This window comes from Drosophila arizonae, unplaced genomic scaffold (assembly GCF_054131065.1).
Source record: "Drosophila arizonae isolate 15081-1271.41 unplaced genomic scaffold, UAZ_ARI_1.0 ARI_Backbone_152, whole genome shotgun sequence".
Lineage (NCBI taxonomy): Eukaryota > Metazoa > Arthropoda > Insecta > Diptera > Drosophilidae > Drosophila > Drosophila arizonae.
The window spans coordinates 2922-12600 of record NW_028315225.1 but is presented as its reverse complement, the minus strand read 5'-3'; the positions used below and the strand labels follow the sequence as shown (position 1 = coordinate 12600).

At 45.8% G+C, this 9679-nt stretch overlaps 1 long non-coding RNA gene across 3 annotated transcripts; it reads right to left on the bottom strand.

The window, feature by feature from the left end:
* Positions 1 to 891: 891 nt before the first annotated feature.
* Positions 892 to 5957, bottom strand: LOC149267728 (uncharacterized). 3 transcript variants are annotated; one of them, XR_016271497.1, is made up of 4 exons: positions 5711 to 5957; positions 2118 to 2746; positions 1099 to 2063; positions 892 to 1015 (listed from the first exon to the last, which is right to left on the bottom strand). It is a non-coding gene; the product is annotated as an uncharacterized LOC149267728 (long non-coding RNA). The 3 variants fall into 3 exon arrangements; XR_016271496.1 differs by having other exon boundaries at positions 1099 to 2048; XR_016271495.1 differs by having other exon boundaries at positions 1099 to 2746.
* Positions 5958 to 9679: the final 3722 nt, after the last annotated feature.

The following is a 9679-nucleotide window of genomic DNA, read 5'->3' as shown; positions in this document are numbered from 1 at the left end:
CAACAGCAGCAGCAGAAGCAGCAGCAGCAGCAGCAGCAGAGCAAAGGCAAAAAGCAGCAGCAGCAGCAAGCAGCAGCAAAGGCAAAAGCCAATAAAGGCCAAGAAGAAGCAGCAGCAACAGCAGCAGCATCCTAAGCAGCCTAAGCAGCCACTAAAGATGAACAAAATTATGGTTGGCAGCTATGCCGATGCCCTAAAACTTGGTCTAAATGTTAAACAGCCAAGTGTCTGGCTGCAGCAACAGCAGCAACAATTCAACAAAAGCGACAAATCCAAATTCAAAAGTCGACAACTACAAGCGACAGCAACTACAGCTTCAGCCCTCAAAACTATGCAGCAATTACAGCTGCAACAGCTACTTCAACAGCAGCAACAGCAACAACTCTGTCAGACTCATCAGTATCCAGGTGGCAGGGATAATGTGAGTAGTATGATAAGAAGCTGGATCAATTAATTGGCCTAATGCTGCTTGAACGTAAGCATTCCAAGGCAAATGCAAATGCAAATGCAAATGCAAACACAGCCACTAACAATGCTATTGCAACCAAGTTGGATCGTCTTATCGAAATGATGTCCGCGCTAACTACTTGCCTCACTGCTAGCAGTAGGCAACAATTCGCAAATGAACCTCAAATATATATATGACAACCTATTGCAGCTATAACAAAACCTAATATAATTGTATTAATACATTCACTTAATAATAATAACAATAATAATACTCACCTAACAATCCACTCATTTTTATCCAACGGCACTCGTGGTCGCGAATGTGTATCCAATTGCGGATGCGGATGCGGATGAGGAGGACGAGAAGAGGGTACAACAACAAATGCTCATTAGCTTTCAATCGATGGGATTACAAGCTTTTGGTTAAACTACATCATTTTAACGTACAAAGATGACTCGTTGCTCCTTGCTACACGTCCTGGTTGCTATCGATGGTGTCCGGTATGCTGTAATTGCGACGGCTGTAACTGCGGCGGCGGCTGCGGCGGCGGCAGCGGCGTCTGTGCTGCAATATAGGAAGCAAAAACATCATCATCAATGCCTTGACTCCACTCGTATAGATGTTGTGATCAAGAAGTGGTATACTACCAAATTAATAATAGTAGCTCTGCACTCCCTGCTACGTGTCCAAAATAATGACCGGCAGGCTGTCATTGTGTGTGCAGACATTCGATACTCGTCGTCAATTCAGTGTGTGTGGGCTTGCAGCTCGTTGACAGGCTGCATGCATCGGCCCTTGACACATCATTCTGCATCATCATCATCATCATCATGCACAGCATGGTTGGTGTATGGTTCGGTTTGCACTGGAATTAATCAAATGTGGTTAGTCTATGCAAAATGTAAGCAATCCGCAATACAAATGAATACGCGCCTGTGCTCCATGGTCAAACACTTGCCGATACGACAGATGTTGGCCAAGCTATGGGTGCCCGCCAGTGGTTCCATGCATTTGCTCGCGCCAGAGCTGATGCCTTACGCCAGTGCCAGTTGTCTCAGTGCTGGCCATGCCACTTGCACAGATGCCAGTATCCCCTCCGACGTCGATGCTGATGTCTGTCCTGATGCCGGTAGTTTATCAGCTAATATATATGCTGGTGCTAGCTACTCTGCCAGCCATCATGCTGGCGACTTCAATTCGGACGCCACGGATGACGACGACGCCCATGCAGTTGCGGATGCAGCTGCAGCCAATGCATGTGCTGGCCGCCCAAGTGCCAGTGTTGATGCCATAGCTGGTGCCACTGCCAGCTCCAGTGCCAGTCACTCCTATGCTGGCATCGGCTCGACTCCAGATGCCGATGTCGATGATGTCGTTAACGATGCTGATGCTGCAATTAACAACAGAAGTGCAATTGCTAGTGCAACTGCTGCCTCTGTTGCATCCACCGATGAAGTCATCCCAACTCCTCAAGAGCACTCCTGGATTGATGTCGCCACTACTCACCATGCCAGATTGCCAGTGTTTCGGCGGCTGGCTGCAGCAGCCTTTGATGCTCGTCCCCCTCCACCGATCGAGCAGCCATCACAAGAATCACCTGTAACATAGAACACTTGTATTTTCTTTTCATATTTCTACTATTTGTAAGAATCTAATTCAAACTCACTCTTTATATTAGTATTATTAGTTTTTATTAGTAGTATTAGTATTTAGTTTTATTATTATTAATCTTAGTAATGTAAATTCTTTTCACTTAGCTTGTACTTTGATTTTTCGCACAACGCAATTTCTTTAACATTTACTCACTTACTCACTCACATACACTCACACACACACACACTTAATATTCGCATCTATGTTAGGTATATTAATAAGATATGGCAGCCCTGCGTGGTTGTTAACATCAATGTAAGCCAGTTGAGCCCTGTTATGTTAAGTTTAACATTAACATTGACTAGGGCGCCAATTCATTCCAATTCAAAATACTCGGTATACAATGGGATACACACGGAACCGAGCGACTGTCAAGCGCCTGCCCGTTCAGCCATCTGCCGGCTGTGCTGGCTCTCCCAATAGAGGGAGTTCCAATTCCAATTCCAATCGGATTTGGGATTGGAATGTCGGCTGAATTGGTACGGTGAGGTGGAGGCGCTGGGCAGTCCAGTTCCCAGATTCGTCTGTAGAGCGGCAGCGAGTGCGCACGCGATTGAGATCCGATCCGACATCGACATCGTGCGCGGCAGTGGAGCCCCGGCGGCCGACGGCAGACGCCACCATCTAGACTATCTAGATTGACTAGACAAAAACCAAATAAATAAATGATTAAATTGTAGTAATTAATATAAAGTGGAAATCAAGTGTTTTTTTTCTTTGTAATAATAATATTGAAATTGTGATTAATTTTCGAGACAGAGACTCCTATTTGCAAAAACAATTATTTAGTGGCGGCGTGAGTGTGTGCCTCGATCCGAATAAAACTACTGGTCAATCATGTACAATGCACTCTCGGGCAGTCTCGTCGACGATGACGAGACTAGTGGCGATGAGGAGCTATTTGTGGATGAGGACTATGTGGAGGATGGAGAGGAGGATGAGGACGTCGATGTTGACTCGCTGGATGACTATCTGCTGGCTGGAATTGGCTCAGGTGATGCAAATGAGCCAAATCAGATTGGTGCTAGTAGTAATGGTCATGCTAAGGAGGATGCTGCAACTGTGCTGACGCGTGCTATGCACGCAATGCTGGCTCAGGAGCAGCAAATGAAATTGCACAAACAGAGGCAGCAAAAACTCGAATTCAATTCGAATAAGAGGCCAGCTAATAATCAGGGCAATAGCCCAAAATCCAAATCATTAAAATCTAATAAGAAAATGGCGCCGAAAAAGGACGCCAACTGCAAGCACAACTTTCAGCTGCGATCGGAAGCTGATTGCTCTAATAATAACAATAGCAACATCACCATTGACGATGATGAACTGTTGAAAGTACTCCAGAGATGCGAGCAATTGTCTGGTGGTGTTGCCAGTCCAACGCCATCTACTCGATCAACTTTGGCAACAGCAACTGCAACTGCAGCTGTAGTCAATACTCCAACCAAATCAAATTCTAAATCTAAATCTGAATTGAATAAGAATTGTAGATCGGCCAAGGCAAAGGCAAATGCAAAGGCCATTTCTGCTTCACAACAGACAGCGGCTGACACTGATGAGATAGTCAACCACCTATTCACTGGATCCGATGAGTTTGCCAATTCGGATGTCAACGAGATGCTGAACCACCTGTTTAGCGGTTGCGAGACTAACAAATGCATTCAGCCACCACCTCCATTGTCTGCATCGGCAGTGGCTACATGCCGCAAAATGGCTACAAGTAATGCGCCAGCTAATCGAAAGCTGTCTGCTATGATGTTTAAAAAGAAACTGGTTGATGCATTCGATATTGATGCACCTACCACATCGAAGAAGGCAGCCGCTATTGAGGCTGCACGCAAATTAGCTGCTGAAAATGACCACCGGCCAACAGATGGCGCCAATAATCAAATCAACAACAACAGCAACAACAACAATTATAACAATATTAACTGCATTTCAATTGATGCTAATGCTAACAATGTTGAAATGGATGATGACGATGATAAAGTCGTTGATGACGTTGACGACGATGACGTCAATGCCAATACAAATGCCAATGGCAATTTGAATGGGCGTAAGAATCGACCAACTCCACTATATTTGCCATTTGTGGCAAATATAATGCCAGTACTGGAGGGCATTAATAATGCGATTGGTGTTGATAATTATTACACCAAGCCGACGGCTGGGCAAGGTTTGCGTGTTCAATGCGCGAATATTGCAGCATATCGCAAACTGGTGCATCATTTCTCGCAAGAGAACATTGTGTCGCACACATATCAATTGGCATCGGATCGAGGATATCGATTCCTGATTCGCTATTTGCATCGATCGACGCCACCTAGCTGGATACGGCAACAGCTAACGGATCTGGGCTATACGGTACGATTCGTAAGCGTCATTAAGAAGCGATTCACTCGCCAGCCTCTGGATCTGTTCGAGGTGGAAATAGTGGCCGAGCCGAATAGCGCGAATGTGCTGAACATGGTGTGCTTGGGCGGCCAAAAGGTGAGAATCGAGAAGATCTTGCGCAATGCCGATGCTGTGCAATGCCATCGTTGCCAAAGATTCGGCCATACGAAGAATTATTGTCGCCGTCCTTTCGTATGCGTGAAATGCAGCGGCAGCCATGCATCCACCGACTGTGTGCGATCGAAGGACGATAGCCAGCCAGCAAAATGCGCCAATTGTATGGGCGAACATGCTGCTAGCTATCGCGGGCTGCAAGGCATTCAAAGAGGCCTGCAAACAGAAGCTATCGAATCAGCAGGGCTTTCAGCAAGCCACTAAATTGGTTGCCGAACTGGCACGTAAATCAAATTCAAATCGCATTAATAACGCTACAACAGCGGCTATTATTAAACGTCACCTAAACAAGGCCACTACCACAAATGCTACCAAACAGCAGCAGCAACTACTACAGAATCAGCAGCAGCAGCAGCAGCAAACAGCAGCAGCAAAGGCAAAAGCAGCAGCAGCAGCAGCAGCAAAGGCAAAGCCAATAAAGGCCAAGAAGAAGCAGCAGCAACAGCAGCAGCATCCTAAGCAGCCACTAAAGATGGACAAAATTATGGTTGGCAGCTATGCCGATGCCCTAAAACTTGGCCTAAATGTTAAACAGCCAAGTGTCTGGCTGCAGCAACAGCAGCAACAAATTCAACAAAAGCGACAAATCCAAATTCAAAGTCGACAACTACAGCGACAGCAACTACAGCTTCAGCCTCAAACTATGCAGCAATTACAGCTGCAACAGCTACTTCAACAGCAGCAACAGCAACAACTCTGTCAGACTCTTCAGTATCCAGGTGGCAGGGATAATGTGAAGTAGTATTGATAAGAAGCTGGATCAATTAATTGGCCTAATGCTGCTTGAACGTAAGCATTCCAAGGCAAATGCAAATGCAAATGCAAATGCAAACACAGCCACTAACAATGCTATTGCAACCAAGTTGGATCGTCTTATCGAAATGATGTCCGCGCTAACTACTTGCCTCACTGCTAGCAGTAGGCAACAATTCGCAAATGATACCTCAAATATATAATAATGACAACCTATTGCAGCTATAACAAACCTAATATAATTGTATTAATACATTCACTTAATAATATAACAATAATAATACTCACCTAACAATCCACTCATTTTTATCCAACGCACTCGTGTCGCGAATGTGTATCCAATTGCGGATGCGGATGCGGATGAGGAGGACGAGAAGAGGGTACAACAACAAATGCTCATTAGCTTTCAATCGATGGGATTACAGCTTTTGGTTAAACTACATCATTTTACGTACAAAGATGACTCGTTGCTCCTTGCTACACGTCCTGGTTGCTATCGATGGTGTCCGGTATGCTGTAATTGCGACGGCTGTAACTGCGGGCGGCGGCGGCGGCAGCGGCGGCGGCGTCTGTGCTGCAATATAGAAAGCAACAACATCATCATCAATGCCTTGACTCCACTCGTATAGATGTTGTGATCAAGAAGTGGTATACTACCAAATTAATAATAGTAGCTCTGCACTCCCTGCTACGTGTCCAAAATAATGACCGGCAGGCTGTCATTGTGTGTGCAGACATTCGATACTCGTCGTCAATTCAGTGTGTGTGGGCTTGCAGCTCGTTGACAGGCTGCATGCATCGGCCCTTGACACATCATTCTGCATCATCATCATCATCATCATGCACAGCATGGTTGGTGTATGGTTCGGTTTGCACTGGAATTAATCAAATGTGGTTAGTCTATGCAAAATGTAAGCAATCCGCAATACAAATGAATACGCGCCTGTGCTCCATGGTCAAACACTTGCCGATACGACAGATGTTGGCCAAGCTATGGGTTGCCCGCCAGTGGTTCCATGCATTTGCTCGCGCCAGAGCTTGATGCCTTACGCCAGTGCCAGTTGTCTCAGTGCTGGCCATGCCACTTGCACAGATGCCAGTATCCCCTCCGACGTCGATGCTGATGTCTGTCCTGATGCCGGTAGTTTATCAGCTAATATATATGCTGGTGCTAGCTACTCTGCCAGCCATCATGCTGGCGACTACAATTCGGACGCCACGGATGACGACGACGCCCATGCAGTTGCGGATGCAGCTGCAGCCAATGCATGTGCTGGCCGCCCAAGTGCCAGTGTTGATGCCATAGCTGGTGCCACTGCCAGCTCCAGTGCCAGTCACTCCTATGCTGGCATCGGCTCGACTCCAGATGCCGATGTCGATGATGTCGTTAACGATGCTGATGCTGCAATTAACAACAGAAGTGCAATTGCTAGTGCAACTGCTGCCTCTGTTGCATCCACCGATGAAGTCATCCCAACTCCTCAAGAGCACTCCTGGATTGATGTCGCCACTACTCACCATGCCAGATTGCCAGTGTTTCGGCGGCTGGCTGCAGCAGCCTTTGATGCTCGTCCCCCTCCACCGATCGAGCAGCCATCACAAGAATCACCTGTAACATAGAACACTTGTATTTTCTTTTCATATTTCTACTATTTGTAAGAATCTAATTCAAACTCACTCTTTATATTGGTATTATTAGTTTTATTAGTAGTATTAGTATTTAGTATTTAGTTTTATTATTATTAATCTTAGTAATGTAAATTCTTTTCACTTAGCTTGTACTTTGATTTTTCGCACAACGCAATTTCTTTAACATTTACTCACTTACTTACTCACTCACACACACACACACACACACACTTAATATTCGCATCTATGTTAGGTATATTAATAAGATATGGCAGCCCTGCGTGGTTGTTAACATCAATGTAAGCCAGTTGAGCCCTGTTATGTTAAGTTTAACATTAACATTGACTAGGGCGCCAATTCATTCCAATTCAAAATACTCGGTATACAATGGGATACACACGGAACCGAGCGACTGTCAAGCGCCTGCCCGTTCAGCCATCTGCCGGCTGTGCTGGCTCTCCCCAATAGAGGGAGTTCCAATTCCAATTCCAAGCGGATTTGGGATTGGAATGTCGGCTGAATTGGTACGGTGAGGTGGAGGCGCTGGGCAGTCCAGTTCCCCAGATTCGTCTGTAGAGCGGCAGCGAGTGCGCACGCGAAAACGCGATTGAGATCCGATCCGACATCGACATCGTGCGCGGCAGTGGAGCCCCGGCGGCCGACGGCAGACGCCACCATCTAGACTATCTAGATTGACTAGACAAAATTATTAAATCAGGGTATTCGGACACAACCCATCTGTGGAAGTCAATACTGAGCTTGTTCAATGCGTTACAGCCACTATCTTCTGCCAAATATTTTCAATTTAATTTGTCCTCTTTGTATTGTCCACCTCAACTATCCTGGCAATATGACGATTTCACTAACCTTTTACAAAGTAATGGCAACAGATTCCTTACAGCTGGTGATTGGAATGCAAAAAGTAGCTGGTGGGGTAATGCTAGATCATGTACTAGAGGAAGTACTTTACTAAAAGTTATTCAAGAGAGTAAATATAATCTACTGGCTACAGGCTCGTCAACTCATTTCCCGTATGATATGCGATCATCACCATCTGCTATTGACTTTGCCATTTATGCAGGAATTAATTCTAATTTGTTAAGTATACAAGTTGCCGGCGCAGATGAATTAACATCTGATCATCTACCGCTCTTGATAAAATTAGCTCTGGACAAGACACAGATCGTAAACAGAAGAATGGGCAGCTATCTTCTTCCGAAGAATGCTAATATTCCAACGTTTCAAAAAAGATTAAATGATTGCATTCTGCTAAATACTGAAATCAAGAATAGTGAAGATGTTGAAGATGCTGCTGCAATATTTGAGCAAAATGTCATTGACGCTGCTATGCATGCAGCTAATATGATTCCCAATACTAGGCATGACCGTGGGCACATTAGCAACAACGGCACCAAATTAAGCTATTATGTCCTAGTTATGATTAAGGGAAGGAAACTTATAAAAAGATACCTGAAAAATCATCGTGATCGGGCTGCTAAACTGGTGCTCAACAGATTGACCAGAGCAATCAAAATTGTCATTAAGGAAGCTAAAAACAGAAATATAGATAGGTTAATCAATCATATTGATCCTAACGATAGATATTGTTGGAGTGGTGGCGTCGCCGATAAGCAAAAAGACCGGGTTGTAATTTCCTCGTCTTTATTTCTTAGATTAAAGCTGTGTTGCTCGTATAGCATTAGTAATAAGATGTACATATGTCTCGTCAGTACCAGGAGTGGCAAGTGACAAGTACTCGCGAGACGAAGTAGCGGGCGCTAAGTACCGCGAACCAGTAGGAGAACTGGGTGATGTTATTAACAGAATGCTGTTAACAACATAACAGTGTGCGGTGCGGGAGGAGCAATTCTTGTTAATGGGATCTGGCATTAACATACTCCCCCCCCCTTGCAAGGATTGCAAATTAAGACGTCGTGTCCAAGCTGGAGACCTCTTGCTGTGCGGATCAAGGTCGTCAGCGGAGCTGTGACCGCCTGTTTAGGAGTCGAGGCGGAGAGACGTGCTGATCCCTGGAGATGCAGGAGCGTGTGGTGATTCTGGCCACACGTTTTGCAACGTCCCTTGCTTCGGCAGGATTGCCCGGAGTGCTCGTGAGCCAAGCAGTTCGTACAGTACTTATGTGTAAGTACCGCACGCATCCGCTTCTCCCCTGAAAGGCCCAGAAAACGCTGGCAATCCCGGAGACCGTGGGCTCCTGGGCACACGCGGCACTGGAAGGAATTGGTACCGCGTGGCTTGCTGCTTTCTGATGACGGCGTCTTTATCTGGAAGATCGAATGAGTTGGAGGTAGAATTACTTGCTCGTTAGGACACAACATGGAGGTTAGTTTGACAGCACAAGGAGGACGAGGATCGGGTTGGAATGATGGGCCTGAATGAAGAATATCATTCAGTGCTGGACGAAGAGCCTTGAAACCGACCCTCACTTTCGGAGTGGTGCTGTTTGGAGCTCGGAATGGAAGAGCTTCGTCAGATGATACGGTTGGCGGAGACTCAAGTTTCGCCTCTTCCGAAACGGAAACCTTGAGTTGTGAAGGAGGAGGAGACCGTTCCTGGTATCATCTGTGAATGTGGGCCTGTCAGTACCCAACCGAAAACAGTCTCCAG